Source organism: Crocodylus siamensis, chromosome 11 (genome assembly GCF_052110815.1).
Source record: "Crocodylus siamensis isolate JL-2025a chromosome 11, ASM5211081v1, whole genome shotgun sequence".
Taxonomy (NCBI): domain Eukaryota; kingdom Metazoa; phylum Chordata; order Crocodylia; family Crocodylidae; genus Crocodylus; species Crocodylus siamensis.
In genome coordinates this window covers 39666947-39682369 of record NC_143405.1, presented here as the reverse complement: position 1 = coordinate 39682369, position 15423 = coordinate 39666947, and the positions used below count along the sequence as shown (strand labels likewise).

Sequence of the window (15423 nt, the reverse complement as noted above, 5' to 3'; positions counted from 1 at the left end):
CTAGAAGGTGACTTCCTAAGAAGCACGGCAGCAGAAAGAGATCTCGGAGTCACAGTCAACTCCAAAATAAGCATGAGTCATCTATGTGATAAGTAAGGCCAACCACACTCTTTCATGCATTGGAAGGTGCATCACGAGCAGGTCCTCATTATGTGGCATTGGTAAGACCACAGCTGGAATACTGCTCTGGATACAGCACTTCAAAAGGAATGTGGATAACCCTGAGAGGGTCCAGAGGAGGGCTACTCGTATGGTTATGGGCCTACAGGTAAGATCCTATGAGGAGAAACGGAGGGACCTGAATCTCTTCAACCTACGCAAAAGAAGGCAGATAGGGGATCTTGTGGCCATATGCTTACCAGGGCCCCTCTTTGGGTTACATGAACAAGGGCCATAAAATGCCAGAAAGCAGATTTAGATTGGACATTAGGAAAAATATCTTTACAGTGAGGTATGTGTGACAGTGTAGGGATCTAGGGGTGGCCGTAATCTCCCCTAGTACCCCCTACCATGCCAAGTCGGTGTTAAAGCACCCTCACAATCTAGCCCGCCACGTCTTTGATGTTAACAATGTATAAGGGAGGCTGCCTTTTGTCCTCTCTGACACGGTGCTCTGATGCATCTCAGTCTCAGCTCTATTTTTGGTGACTCGGTGCACCCTAGCCTTAAGGGCTATGTGTGGCTCCAACCACCCCTGTACCATGCCTCAAGCCTCGCAGATGTACCAGACGTTGTTTGGTTGATTTCCCTCTCCGTGCCCCACAGACGCTCTCTGGCTTGTCTCGCAGCCTGCGCCCCCACTGGCGCTCTCTGGCTTGTCCCCCTTTTGGGGCTTCTCACAACTGCCCGCTCTGGGGCTTCTCGCCTTAGGGCTCAGGCGGCCTTGGCCTTACCTGGCCCCTTCCCAATCCTCTGCTCTTCTCAGGGCTGGGGTCAGCGCACCCCTAAATGTTGTGCCCTCTGTGGCACTGGGGTCCCCATGCTACCATGGAGCCCTTTGAGGCCTCTTCCAACCCCTAACAGCCTCACCCAGTCCTCCGGTGTAACAACAACAACAAACAATAACACAAGCTCCTGGGCTATAACACGAAGTTAAACCTCCTGGCTAAACGTTCTCCAAACCACACCACATCTCTCCCCCGTGTAACCAGCGGCATATACATCCAGGCCTTTTTTCTCTTTCCTACATTCAGGGCCGAGCTCTTTCGTCAGTCAAGCAGTACTCCTTTTTCTGGCTGCCAGTTGAGAGAGAAGGAGAGCGAGCACTCTGTCTGGGTCTTATAGTGGTCAGCCCTGCCCCTTCCGGTCAGCTGACTCACCAGGTGTGGGCCCTTAGCTCCTCCTGGTTGCCCCTAGCAACCAGCACCTGAGCCCATACTGCTGCTTTTCCAGTAGCAGGCATCTTAGTGCCCTGCTACAGATGCCAAAATCTGGAATGGGCTTCCAAGGGAGATGGTGCTCTCCTCTACTTAGGAGGTCTTTAAGAGGAGACTAGACAAGCACTTAGCTGGGGTCATCTGACCCCAGCGCTCTTTCCTGCCCAGTGCAGGGAGTCAGACTTGATGATCTACTGAGGTCCCCTCTGACCCTAAAAATCTATGAAATCTATAAAACCTTGGGAACCATACTAGTGTGGCACTGCCTCCCATGGTGAATCCTGCCTGCTGGACCATAAAGGCAGTTCCTCTGGAGCTGGTCTGGCCCAGCTGCAGCCCTGTGCCCTACTGTGTGAAAAAATCTCAGGGGACATGTGTCCCCTCTCCTGTACCACCCATTCTCCCCACACCCCTGACACGTGGCCTGTGTTTCCTTTTTCCCCACTCACCTCTGCCCTGATAGACTTACCTGGAGAGAGCTGTAGGAGCTGCTCTTCACCCATGCCTGGTTGTCACATGTGTGTACACATGTAAATGCCCCTACATCCCATGGCACCCCTACATCCCACTCCCCCCAGCCCCAAAGCAGCCTCTTGCAGGCCGGCCAAGTTAACCTCTGCAAGAGGCTGCTTGGGGGCTGAGGGGAGTGGGAGTTTGCCAGCCTGCAAGGGGAAAGCCGCCATTTCCTGTGTTTCTCTCCTTTAAAGAGGAAGGTCCATTATTTTCTCCTTTAAATGAGAAAATCCATGTTTTTCCACAGCAAATGGAAAACCTGGATTCCTGGTAATCAGAAGCCAGTTCAAATCCATAACACAACACAAGTTCAGTGCATATAAACCACTTTCAAAATGGCCACAACCAGTTTAACATAAACCTGGATGGATGTAGTATCAGACTAAACTGATTTAGGTTAAATCAGTTTATTGAACTTCTGTCTCAGTTACCTTCCAGATTCAAGTAAACTTACAGTCCTCCAGTATCCCCAGATATTGTGTCCCCCCTCCCCTCTCCACCCCCCAGGGAAGTGGGCAAGCCTTGGCCCAAGCTGTCTGCTCCAGTCAAGCAGGAAGGCATGCCTTAGCACTCCCCAGCTTCTGACCTGGGCCATTGCAGGCATGTGGCTGCATTTCCAGTATCAAAAGTGAATGTCTGTTCAATCTACACAGCTTAGACTAACCTGCACAGTACATGCATGTATCCTTCTTACAGTCTGCATTTCTACTACCTGTGCAGTGTGGACATGTAGGTGCAAACATGGTTGGGTAAGTAAGTGTCACTTAGGTGCATAAAGGGTAACAGAGTTTCACCCCAAGATAAAGTTTCTTTCATAGACAATGTTATCATGTCTTAGTTCAGATTCCCAAAGACTCTTTAAGTCTTTTATACAGATATTTACACTAGTTCTCTCAGTATTTCCATTGCTAATGCTTAGCAAAATGGTAACATAACTGTAAACCTCAAAAAGCCTAACAGCATTCTCTACTAGACACTGAACTTTAGGTCTCATATTTCAAATGCAAGAGAAATTTAGCTACAAGAACTGTTCTTTAATAATTTATTACACAGCAAAAATATCTTGGACTCACTAAAAATCAATCGGAGTTTCAACACCATTTTAAATAGGGAAATGATTTCAACATTGAGAATTAAGGAAGTGTTTGTCAATAAATGTAAACCAATAAAAATGTCTCTCTTGGTGTGTCTACATGTGCATTAGTGTGCTTTTCCTAATGTGTATTATATTTAGTACCTCCAATACGAGGTACTAAATAAATGTGCTGTAGGCTGCACTAATGCGCAGTAGCAAAAGCGAAAGCTTTTCAGGTAACACTTAACGTGCAGTAGCCTATTCTATTATTATATATTCGCATTATCTACTATTAGCATAGTTTTTATGTGTCACTTTAATGTGCAGTAGAGTAGGCTACTGCACATTAAAACACACTAGTAGTCTTTTAGAGCATGCGTCTACAAGCTCCCAAGTCATTGTTAGGAAGTGATATGGTTTACTAGGAAGAATAATGTTTCAGCTGATGGACTGAGGATTCTTTATTCCTGCCAGCTACCATTTAACTGTTTACGCTAAATGTAAATTATTCTTACTTTAATTTTACTCCAGTGAGAGAGACTTTCATCATTCTGGTTTTTGCTCAGACATAACCACAACTTAGTAAAATCACTGATGCACATACATACAGACTTGCAAACTAAGCCTCTGCTGGTGGGGCTGGCAATTATTTCAGGCAGAGGGCCACTTAACAAAGTTTAGTGAGCTGTCGAGGGCTGCGTGGATAGCCCCACCCCTTAGTAGGTGCCCCGCCCCTGGCCACCATCTTGGGACTGGAAGTCCAATCCCTAACCCCTGAACTTTGCTACCAGAAGGCCCTTCCCCTGGTCCCCCAGAAACACTCCTTTTGGGGGGGGGGTGCTATCTTAGAACCAGAAAAAAACAAATCATACACTAAAAGTCAAACACCTACTATAATATATATTAATTTTATTACAAAAAATATTTTGCCATGCTTTGTGTTTGTGTAGAGTATATAGAGAGGATTGTACAATAACTCAAAAATAAATTTTCAGTCTTGTATTGCATTAGGGTGTGTCGTTGAGTGCGTGTGTGGGGGGATGGGGAATATGGTGGGGGTGTAAGGTGTGTGTGGGGACGCTGTGGTGGGTGATGTGTGTGTGGTGGAGTGTGAGAGAAGTTTGTGAGGGGGTGTGGCTGTGTGGAGGGGGCATAGGTTATGTTGAAGGGGTTGTGTGGCGTTTATGGGGTGTGGGCATGTGGCTCTGGAACACTGTCCTCTGCTGCAGTCAATGTAGTTAACACTGGAGGGTGTAGTGTGTGTGTGTCTGTGTGTGATTTGTGGGGTTTAAGGGAGGGTGGGAGGGATGTGGGGACCCCCACACACACACTCCCTCTATAGTGCAGCCACATGCAGGGGTGCTGGTGCCTGGCTCTGGGCAGAGCTGCATGTAGCAGCAAGGAGTGCAGCCTCCACCAGGCTGTTTGTCTCCCTGGTGCTTCCCACACTTGCTGGGCACAGGAGGGAAGCCCTATGTGCTGGAGCCAGTTGCTTTCCCTGCCCCAGGCTGCTTCAGTGCCTGGGGCTTCCCTCCTGTGCCCCGCAAATGCAGGGAACTCCGGGGAAACAGCCTGGCGGGGGCTGTGCTCCTCACAGTGCTGGCCAGAGCCAGAAGACAGGCACCAGATTCAAGCAGAGCGCCCCTCCCTGCTAGTGCTACTTGCCCCCACTGCCTGTCAGGGCTGCACACCCATGAGGAAGAGCGTGGGAGGGATACCCATACCCCTCCCCCCTCACATCCACACTGCCTACCTGAACACTGCCCTGCCTCCATTCCCCTGGGTGAGGGCTCCACACTGCAGCCAATTCCAGCCCCATGCTCTGTGCTTCCACCCAGTTGCAACCCCACCCCGTCCCCAGCTTCACTACCTGCTGCCAGAGGTAATGGAATGTGGGGGAGCCTACAGTAGCAGCCCCATCCCATCCTAGTGGGGCCAGCCCTTCAGGCCATCAGGATAAAAAGATATGCTGAGGATGGGTGTAAGCACCTTGCTCCCACCCTCATGGGCAGATGGGCTGGGCAGAGCACAATTTGTTGGGGAGCGCCGTGGGCCAGATAAAAGTGCCTGGTGGGCCTCATCTGGCCTGTGGGCTGTATTTTGCCCACCCCTTCTCTACTGAGTAATCTCTAAAATCCTGAAGCAAATAAAATTATAGCTATATCTCCAAATAACTATTCATCACTTATTTAGGAGACCTAATCATTTAAAAGGGCTTTGTGCATGTTTATATGTTGTACCTAATTGTTGTATTCTAGCTCTAGCACCTAAGTTCCAGCAACTTTGTCAATAGATCCCCTTAAAAGAAACCTTTTGCACTAGTCTTATACTCACTGGGTGAGTCTACATGTGTCATTAACATGCAGCAATAAAGGAAGCTCCCAGGTGCGTCGTGTACATATGCACCTGAATCACAGCATGTTGAGCTGAGTTGCAGCAACCCCAGCTGGCAGGGGACCAGGGGGTACAGCCTGCCAGCCCGGGGCTTCTCCAACCAGGCTCAGCATGCTGTGGAGGAGCTGGCCAGGACACAAGGGTCCTTCAAGTGTGGGGCTAGCTGGTAGGCAGCCCCCATACCGAAGTACTGTCATGCCCCAGTCAGCTGGGTCAGCGTCTACAGGTGCACTGCTGCACAGGAAAAAAATTCACAGCCTACTGCGGATCCTGCCTCATTCAAACTGCGCACCTGGGAGCAAAACACTCCAGAGCAATAAGCCTGCCAGTTTATTTGCATGCATTAATCACATATGTAGACATGCCCACTGTGGAGACAATTATATCCTGGCCTAGAAGCACTGAGTTATTATTAGCCCAGGATATGATTATTACCATTATATAAACAAGTGCTCTCCAGCCTCTTAGCTGATAAGCTACTGCCTTCAGAATTATACATGTGTAGGCTCCAAACAAACACGGATGCTTCAACTTCTGGATCTAGCCCCACTGATCCATTTGACCTCGTTTTTCTCAACTACATTTCTGTCTTCACACCTAAAAGAATCTTTCACCACCTATTTTACTAAGTCTTAGGAAACTATTATTAAATTGTATTTAACATCTGCAGTAAAATCTGCGGTACCTAAGTAAAGAAATGGTGAAGTTAGTCATAATTATTGTGAGTTTATGAATATTATTATGAAGTTCTGAGAGCAAACACAGTTATAGTGAAGTGTAGGGATTTTCAAAGCTGTACAGGTATTAGGCTACTGTTGTATGGTCATCAGTATAACAACTGGCTTAGAGGCAAAATTAGCAAATCAGAGTACAAAAATGTACAAGTGTTCAAAAAAGAATTTGAAGACCATTGGTTGGACCATTACATCAGCTGCTGGCAACCTTTTTAGGCTGCAGGCTAGATCAATTTAGTTCAGGTCAGAGACCAGTGAAAAGGCAAGTGTTAGGACCCAGGCACTACCACCACTTTTCCCTATGGTGGCATGGGGACAGCACCTGGTGCCAGCGCTTTTCCCTGCAGCAGCATAGGAAAGCAACTGCTGATGAAGTCCCCCACTGTCAAATGCCGCCAAACCCCACATCCGTGGGCTGGATGAAATGGCCACATCAAGCCCACAGACTGAAAGTTACCAACCCCTGCATTACATGAATAGGATGTAAAAGGTGCACTCAGAGAAGATAAGGCCTTAGCAGAGAAACTAAAAGAATTCTTTGCACTGGGAAGATTCCCCAACCAGATGAATTGTTCTCAGCAGACAAATCCAAAGAATCAGATCAAACTGAAATGACAGTTGTGGAAGTTCTAGGGCAAATTGATACATTAAACAGTAGCAAGTCACCAGGACCAGATGATATTTACCCAGGAGTTCAACTGTGAAATTACAGAACTGTGGGCAGCAAATCATATATAACCTATTGTTACAAATGGCCTCCATGCCAGTCTTCTCATGAGTTGCCAATATAACACTCATCTTCAAAAAGGGCTCTAGAGGTGATCCCGGGCACTACAATTATCTATGGCAAATAGATACAATCTACAATAAAGAATTAAACCAGCAGTCCCATGAATAAATATGATATAATGGGGAAGTCAGCATGGTTTTTATATAAAGGTAAATCCTTCCTCAGCCATCTGCTGGAGGTCTTAACAAGCACAAAGACAGAGGAATCCAACTGATATATTTAGATTCTTAAAAAGCTCTTGATATGCTCCCTCACCAAAGGCTCTTTAAAAAGTTGAGCTGTCATGAGATTGGAAAGAAGGTCCTTTCATGGGCTGAAAATTGGTTAGATGATGGGAAACAAAAGACAGAGGTATATAGTCATTTTTCAAGATGGAGGGGTCCCCCAAAGATCTATGTTGGGACCAGTTTTGTCCAACACTTTCCTAAATTACCTAGAAAATGGAGTATATAGTAGAATCACAAAGTTTACAGATGATACTGTGGCATTTGTGCGGTGTAAGGGAGGATGAGAGGGGTGTGGGACCCCCCCACACACACTCCCCCAATGGCACAGCAGCAGGAAGGGGTGCTCAGGGCGCTGGTGCCTGGCTCTGAGCAGCACTGCACACTGCAGCAAAAAGCACAGCCCCCACCAGGTACTCTCTATAGCTGGCACTTCCAGAACTCAAGTGGCAAGGGAAGAAATTCCCAGGCACTAGAGCTGCCTTTCCTGCCCCGACTGGCTCCAGCACCTGGGGCTTCCCTCCTGTGCAGCGCAAGTGCAGGAGCACTGGCAATGCAGATGGCCCAATGGGAGCTGCACTCATCCCCATGATGTGCAACATTGGCTGGAGCCAGACACTAGCACCAAGCACAAGCACCGCTGCTGGCCCTTCCACCCTTCTTCCCCCCCGCTACTGCTTCTGCCCCCGTTGGCTGCCAGGGGCAATGTAGGAGGGGTCACCCTGCCCAGCCAAGCTCCACGCTGCTCCCCACTGGTTGCAGACTCTGCACTGCCACCAGCCCCACACTCCAAACTCCCACCCAGCTGCAGCCCTGCCCACCACTTCCCTACCTGTTGCCAGGAGGAAGTGGGACTTCAGGGAAGCCTACAGTAGCAGCCCCACCCAGTGCTAGCAGGGCCAGGCCCTTCTGCCCATAAGGGTGGAAGTGAGGCATATAACAGGGTATGCTGGGGGTGTGTGTGGGAGCCTCAGGGCTGGGCAGGGTACAGTTCACTGGTGGGCTCCACAGGCCTGATGAAAATGCCTGGCAGGCCACATCCAGCCCGCAGGCCGTATATTGTTCGCCCCAGGTTATACAAATTAATGGTGGACAGCTCCACTGGAAACTGTTAAGTAGAACAGTCAGGGATATGTCCTCTGACATCCCTAAACCCATGCTGGCTGATGCCAAGGAGGGTATGACAGGGGATGGATCACGCTAGCAATGCCCCAATCATTTACTTTCCCTCTAAAGCAATTATTTCTGCTGGAGGGCTGCTTAATGACTTTTGGTGAGCTAAGTGCCCCACCCCCGGTCACCATCTTGAGACTGGAAGTGCAACTCCTACCCCCTACCCTTTTCCAGCAGAAGTCTACACACACACACCCCTTGCCCTCAGAAGTACTCCTTTTTAGAGGGGGGGGGTTGGCATCTTGAAACCAGAAAAAAACACCCAAATCATATACTCAAATTCAAACATCTACTATAATATGTTTTGTTTCAAATAATATTTTGTCCTGATTTCCATGAGTTCACACAGTGTATATAGCTCGAAATAAAGTCCTACCCTTGTATATTGTGTGTGAGTGTGGGTGTGTGCATGCGTGATTGGGGGCGGGGAGGGGGATGTGTTGGATTTCCTGCATCCCAAATGTAGCAGACTTACCTGTTCAAGCCCCAGTGTGTCCCAGGCTCAAGAATTCTCAGTGCTGATTGGTGGAGCCCATCCACCAATAGGGGAAGAGCGGAAGGAGCTGGCACCACCCCTTTCCTGAAAGGAGGGGGTGAGGAGCCCCCAGACTGAGTTTGGACCTGCAAGAAGTTGTAGGTCCACTGGACTTCAGAGTATGGAGCCCCCTGAGGGTATAAAAGGAGTGGCATGAGCCACACAGGGGGATGCAGCAAGCAACACTGGAGAAGGAAGAGCCTGAAGAAGGCCTCCATCGGGATCCCTTCTTCACCCTAGTGGTGCACAGATTAGCACACGGGGCTCAAGCTCTGGGGGGCGCATTGAGGCGGCTCAAGCCTGCACCCCCAGCAGGGGGCCAGACAGAGCAGTGTGCAGACTGGCACACAGAGAGCCAGCCCTGGGAACAGCTTGAGGCTACTCAGGTTAGCCCCAGCGTAGGCCGGATAGCCAGAGCCCCGCAGTGTGGCCCAGCCAAGGAACTAAAAGACCCAGAGACCCTAGAACAGGGCCCGGGAAAGCAAAGACCCAGGTGTAAGGCTGGGTAAACCCAGCCAGCGGTGGCTTGATTCCCCACGGGAGCAGGAAGAACCCTCAGTGCCCAAAGCAGGGCACAGGGCCAGAAGGGGAGGTCTCAGCATGAGGCAAACAGCACCGGGGGGACCTCTGACTGAGCAGAGGACCCTGAGGCCTGGTCAACGGCTCCTTGGAGAGGACTATGAGTTGCTTGTGGAATCAGGTCCCGCAGGGGAGGCATTCCTAAAATAAGCACCCCCAGAGGGAAGCCCTAGGTGAAAGGTTCCCTCCCAACTAGACCTACAGGAGGGGAGGTACCACTTGCTAACTGGAATCCAGGAGTAGACACGCCTTATTTCATGTAAAGCTGCACGTTATATTTTGTAAGATTAATTATGGATATGTTGTACAATACGTGATGGGATTGGTTTAGTTTTGTATAACTGGTTTCTTATTGGCCTGCTCATACCTTTTCCCCACCTCCTTCCCTTTCCTTTTCTACCCGGTTGTACTCTGCCAATGGTTCCTCTGGGTTCCCTGTAAACTACCTGTTGACCCTAATTTACCTGGTTCACCCATCTGGGTATCCACCCCTCCTCCTCACATGGGCATCCTAAGGACTCACTAGTTGTGCCAGGCCTCTGTAGGGTGCAGGGTTGAGAAGGCCATCCCCAAGGTGTGTTGCCCATTGAGACAACCAGTCCCAGGAGGTGGCTCCTGGCTTACCATTTTGTAAATATTTATTTGTATACCCTTAGTGTTGTTGAATGATATCATTGGGAATAGTTACCAGAAGTTTTCCTTTATTTCTTGGGTGATACCTACTAAAATAATTACTTGTATACATTGGATAAGAATACTATGTATATTATAATTTAATAAACTGTAAATAGTTTAGGGTCAACTTCACACCAATGCTCTTTAGAGAAAAGAGAGACCTAAGCTCAAATCACAGGTCACCTCTCACAGCACTGTCGCCTGCCTCATCTATCCTTTCCAATTGAAGATGGGCACACCCTTGGGTGTTCCCAAGTTACATAAAACAAACTAGGGAAGTTATTCTCCCGCTTTACTCAGCACTGGTGAGGCCACAGCTGGAGTACTATGTCCAGTTCTGGGTGCCACACTTCAAGAAAGATGTAGAGAACCTTGAGAGAGTCCAGAGAAAAGCCACTCATATGATTAGAGGCTTGAAGAGCAAGTCATACAAAGAAAGGCTGACAGTCTAGAAAAGAGAAGACTTTGGGGGATTTGGTGGCAGTTTATAAATATATCACGGGAGAGCATCAGGGGCTAGGCTAACAGCTATTCAGCAAGGTGCCCCAGGGGAAAACCAGGAGCAATGGTCATCAACTCTTAGAAAAAGGCTTCAGACTGGATATAAGGAAAAACTTCTTCACCGTTCATGTGTCCAAACTCTGGAATAGACTTCCAGTGGGAGTGGTACAGGCACCTACTCTGGAGATCTTCAAAAGGAGACTGAACACACACCTTGCTGGGGTTATTTGACCTCAGCAGTCTTTCCTGCTCAGAGCAGGAGTGCTAGACTCAATGATCTCATGAGGTCCCTTCCAGCCCTAAACTTCTGTGAATCTATATGACTGTCATTCTCATGTGCTATTCCCAACCAAAAAATATTAAAAATAATTAAGACTGTTCAGCCAAGCTCACCACTCATGGAAAATTCAGAATACAGAAATAAACTTTATGGGGAAAAACTATTAATGCAATTTATATATGACCTTCTTGTCAACTAACAGTAACTCCCTACCAGAGGTATACAGCCCAATTACACCTTATTTCATTAAGTACAAAAGTAACTGGTATTCTTTTACTTCTAAAAGTTGTCTAATAAATGACATGTCTCAGCAAGTACTTTTTGTTTGGAAATATTTGCATTAATAATAATATCTAAGCAATAACACCTACCTTTTGACATTTTGCATCAATAGAACTCAGAGCACATTATAGTTACAGATATACCACATTTTACAGATTAGGAAACTGAAGCACAAATAGGTGAAGTGTAAATTTGGTAGAGCACAAGAACAGAAAATAGTCTTCTTGACCTAGTCCAGAGCCATATTTACTAGTCTGACAATCCAGAGAAAGTTCAATCCACTGAGGGTGCTAACACAAGGGACAATTTGTTGTTTGATCAGCCCCCTGAAGCATTCTACAGCTGTGCCCTTACAGAAGTACATGGCTGCAAAGCGCTTTAAAAGGTCCTGATCTCACAACAATCTGAACTCTCATTACATAAGCATTTAGATGAAGGCACTTCAAAGCAGAGCACCTTCATTAACTTGTGTCAACATATCCCAGCACGGTCTTCAGAAAGGGAGGGGAGGAGGGCAGTGGAGGGAGTTCCCTTGGGGGTCTGCCCAGCCTGCAGAAGAGGGTTGGGCAGGTGGATTGGACCCCCACTCAGATGGGGGGAGCTCTAATCCACCCACCCAACCTCCAGCACTGACTGGGGAAAAACCCAGACCAAGCTCCCTCTGCTCCCTTCCCCCCGCTCCCATTCTGATGACAGTGCTGGGACTGGGAGGGGGGAGGGGCAGGGCTACAGGAAAGCAGCTGCAGACTCACAGTTACTCTAAACTGCAGCTCCATGTCGCATCCTGCAAAGCGCTATAAGTTAGACAGGAGCTGCACTTCTGTCTGCACCTTAAGTCTTTCCACTGACTTCAGTGGAATTTAGATTACATGTTAAAATGCATGAAGCTGTGCATTTTAAGAGAACATTCATTTTCTCACTAAACAACAATATCCTTTAAGACAAACCTTATATATGTAAGTTCCCATTTCTAAGCAGCTGAATGTTTCTTAGGATAATTTATATATACTCAATTACGTTCTTCCTTTAAAAGCTTATATTGTGTGCTATAATGCTCTTTTTTTTATTGTCAGAATCACTATGATCTTTGTGCCAGCCTACACTTCCATGATTTAAATTGGCTTCCTAAAATTAATTCTCTAGTTTTATTAGGAAAATATTTATCCCATCTCTTGAGACATGGTTATTGCTTCATGCTTACATCATATTTCATTGAAAATGAGCTTTTTAAATTAAACAGGAAAACATAATTAAATTTCAGAACAAATTTCTAACACTCTCCATTTCTAAAACTAAATTTAATCAGCTTGGACTGGTTAAAAAATATGACACAGAAGTTCTGGCGTTCACTACTCTTGCTCAAGTTCCCATTTAAGTCATTGCCAGCAACTTCCCAGTATGGTGGTTATACTCAGCCACTGTGAGCAGGACTGTTACCTCCCAACATCCAATGCTACTGGATGTAGCATTGTTTTATGTTTAAGTAGGTGCCCATCTCAAAGAGCATGCAATAATTTGTAAAGAACAACGCTGGGTCCATTTCTTCTAAAAAGGACTGTGCATAAGAAACCTTGATGGTCAGACTAGAACAAAATTCACCTGATAATCAGATCCTCATTTCCAAGGTTGGCTTTTCTCCTTTCTGGTGCAGGACAATGTCTTATATATATCAGATGCATTTTCAGTTCTGAGCAAGGGTCCTGGCTTTCTCTGTTTAAAAATCACAAATTCACTCATAAAAATCACAAATTCTTTGGTTGAAACCTCAAAGTCCTTACTTAAAATGAAACACCAGTAGATATATAGATATCAACTGAACACATCTTATTGATATATTTACAACTTCAAAGCAATTTGGAAGCCCACCACTGCCTCAATCACTCTAATAAAATAAATTCTAAGTACCTATACATTTTGGTATTTGATTTTGGGGTTTTTATCATCAGAGCTCCCCCTGCCCCCTAAGCTCACCAGGATGCAGGTCTAGGCCCCTTACTCCCAAGCCACAGCCCCCTGGCCCTGCCAGTGCCCCTCACTCCCCATCTACAGCCCCCTGTCTCCCCTAGCCCTGCTGGAGAGGGTCCCTAGCTGCCAAGGCTACAGAGCCAGGGACCCGGGTCTGCAGCCCCCTGCATCCACCAGGAGCATGAGAGGTGACAACTGCTGCAGCAGAGTAGAACAGAGCACAGACACCAGATCCCCCTCCCCTACAGGCAGCACAGAGCAAAGCCCATTGGTGGGACGGGAGGGGCTTCCTGCTGTGGGCTTGGACTCCCTGCCCTGCTGCCCACCCCGGGGCCTCCATGGCCCAACAAGCAGGACCCAGAGCAGCAGGGAAAGTGGGGTCAGGTGAGGAGGCTTGTGCCGCCACTGGAAGCCCCATGCCATCCTGACAAGGCACCTCCTGCCCACCTGGCAGCAGTGAGGGGCACAACTCTGTGTTGCTAACCCCACTGCTCCTAGGTGGACAGCAGGGACTTTACCACAGCAGCGCATGGCTTGTGGTGGCAGGCCTGAGCTTCCGCACTCAGCCCTGCTCTGCCCTGCTGTGCCGGGTCCTGCTCACTAGGCCGCCGAGGCCCCGGGAGGAGGGCAGCAAGGTAAGGAGCCCAGTCTCACAATGGACAGTCTGCATCCGCCCCTGTCCACAGCCCATGCACAGTTCTGGAGGGCACATAACCTTTTTGCCTCCCCCCTCCCAGGATACATACAGTATCGGGCAGCTAACTCCCAAATACATTGGGAGTAAGAAGAGGGCACCGGGTAATGTAGGGCCCCTGTTAGACTTAATCTTGTGGCTATGCCAGAAAAGAAAGTCAAAATTTTTAACAAGGTCTTTGCCTCTGTTTTCTTGGACAGGGACCAGGACAGCTCTCCCACCACAGGTACAGGCAATCTTGGGGACAGCACTGCCAGGCCTCAGGTCTGCACAGAAGTAGTTAGGGATCTTCTGGAAGGGCTGGATGTTTTTAAATCTGCGGGCCCTGATGCCCTCCACCCACAGATGTTGAGAGAGCTGGCGAGGGTCATTGCTGTGCCCTTGGCCCAGCTGTACAAGCAATCATGGTCCACGGGCCAGGTGCCCGGAGATTGGAAACTAGCTAATGTGGTCCCCATTTATAAGAAAGGGAGAAAGGATGACCCAGGAAACTATAGGCCTATAAGCCTCACATCGGTCTTGGGGAAAATCCTTGAAAAAATTATCAAGGATCACATCTGTGAAGGGCCAGCAAGGGAGATCATGCCCAGGGGAATCAACAAGGGTTCATCAAAGGCAGGTCCTGCCAGACCAACCTGATGGCCTTTTATAACCAGGTAACTAACTCCCTGGATGATGGTGTCACCGTGGACATAGTCTTTCTGGACTTTAAGAAGACCTTTGACACTCTCTCTCACCCCATTCTCATTAATAAATTGAGCGACTGTGGCATTGATGCCTACACAGTTGGATGGGTCAAAAATTGGCTGATGGGGCGCACCCAGAGAGTGGTGGTGGACAGGTCATACTCAACCTAGCAGGATGTGAATAATGGGGTCCGCCAGGGCTTGGTCCTGGGGCCTACACTGTTCAACATCTTCATCAGCGACTTGGACAAGGGGGTGGAAAACACGTCCAAGTTTGCTGACAACACCAAGATGTGGGGAGAGGTAGGCACGCTCGAAGGGAGAGAGAGGCTGCACTTAGATTTAGACAGACTACAGAAGTGGACGGATGGTAATAGGATGGTAATGTAGATAAATGCAGGGTGCTACACCTGGGGAGAAGGAATCCACAGCATACATACAAGCTGGGAAGCTCTCCCCTTGTGAGCACAGAGGCGGAAAGGGATCTTGGAGTCATTAATGACTCCAAGATGAACATGAGCTGCCAATGCCAGACTGCAGCCAGCAGAGCCAACCTCACCTGGTTGTGCATTCAAAGATGCATCTCAAGCCAGTCCAGAGAGGTGATACTCCCCCAGTATGCGACACTGGTCAGGCCACAATTGGAGTACTACGTCCAGTTCTGGGTGCCACAATTTAAGAAGGATGTGGTCTGCTTTGAGCGGGTTCAGAGGAGGGTCGTTCGCTTGGTTGGAGGGCAACAAGGTAGGCCCTATGAGGAGAGGCTGAGGGACCTGAACCTGTTCAGCCTCAGCAAGCGGAGGCTGAGGGGGGATTTGGTGGCTGCCTACAAACTCATTAGGAGAGATCAGCAGCAAATAGGTAGGGTCCTATTCCCCCCCACCATGATGGAGTAATGAGGAACAATGGCCAGAAGCTGCTGGAGAATAAGTTCAGGTTAGAGATTA

The 15423-nt window shown here is 48.2% G+C and overlaps 1 long non-coding RNA gene across 2 annotated transcripts in view; it reads right to left on the bottom strand.

Moving 5' to 3' along the window:
- Positions 1-15423, bottom strand: part of LOC149855759 (uncharacterized) — a 183292-nt gene that overhangs the window by 109509 nt on the left and 58360 nt on the right. Inside the window, exon 1 of one of the 2 annotated variants that reach the window (XR_016438520.1) lies at positions 12731-12825. The exons of the other annotated variant lie outside the window; for it this stretch is intronic. This is a non-coding gene — a long non-coding RNA (uncharacterized LOC149855759). Of the gene's footprint in view, positions 1-12730; positions 12826-15423 lie in introns of those variants that run through there. 2 annotated transcript variants of the gene reach the window in all.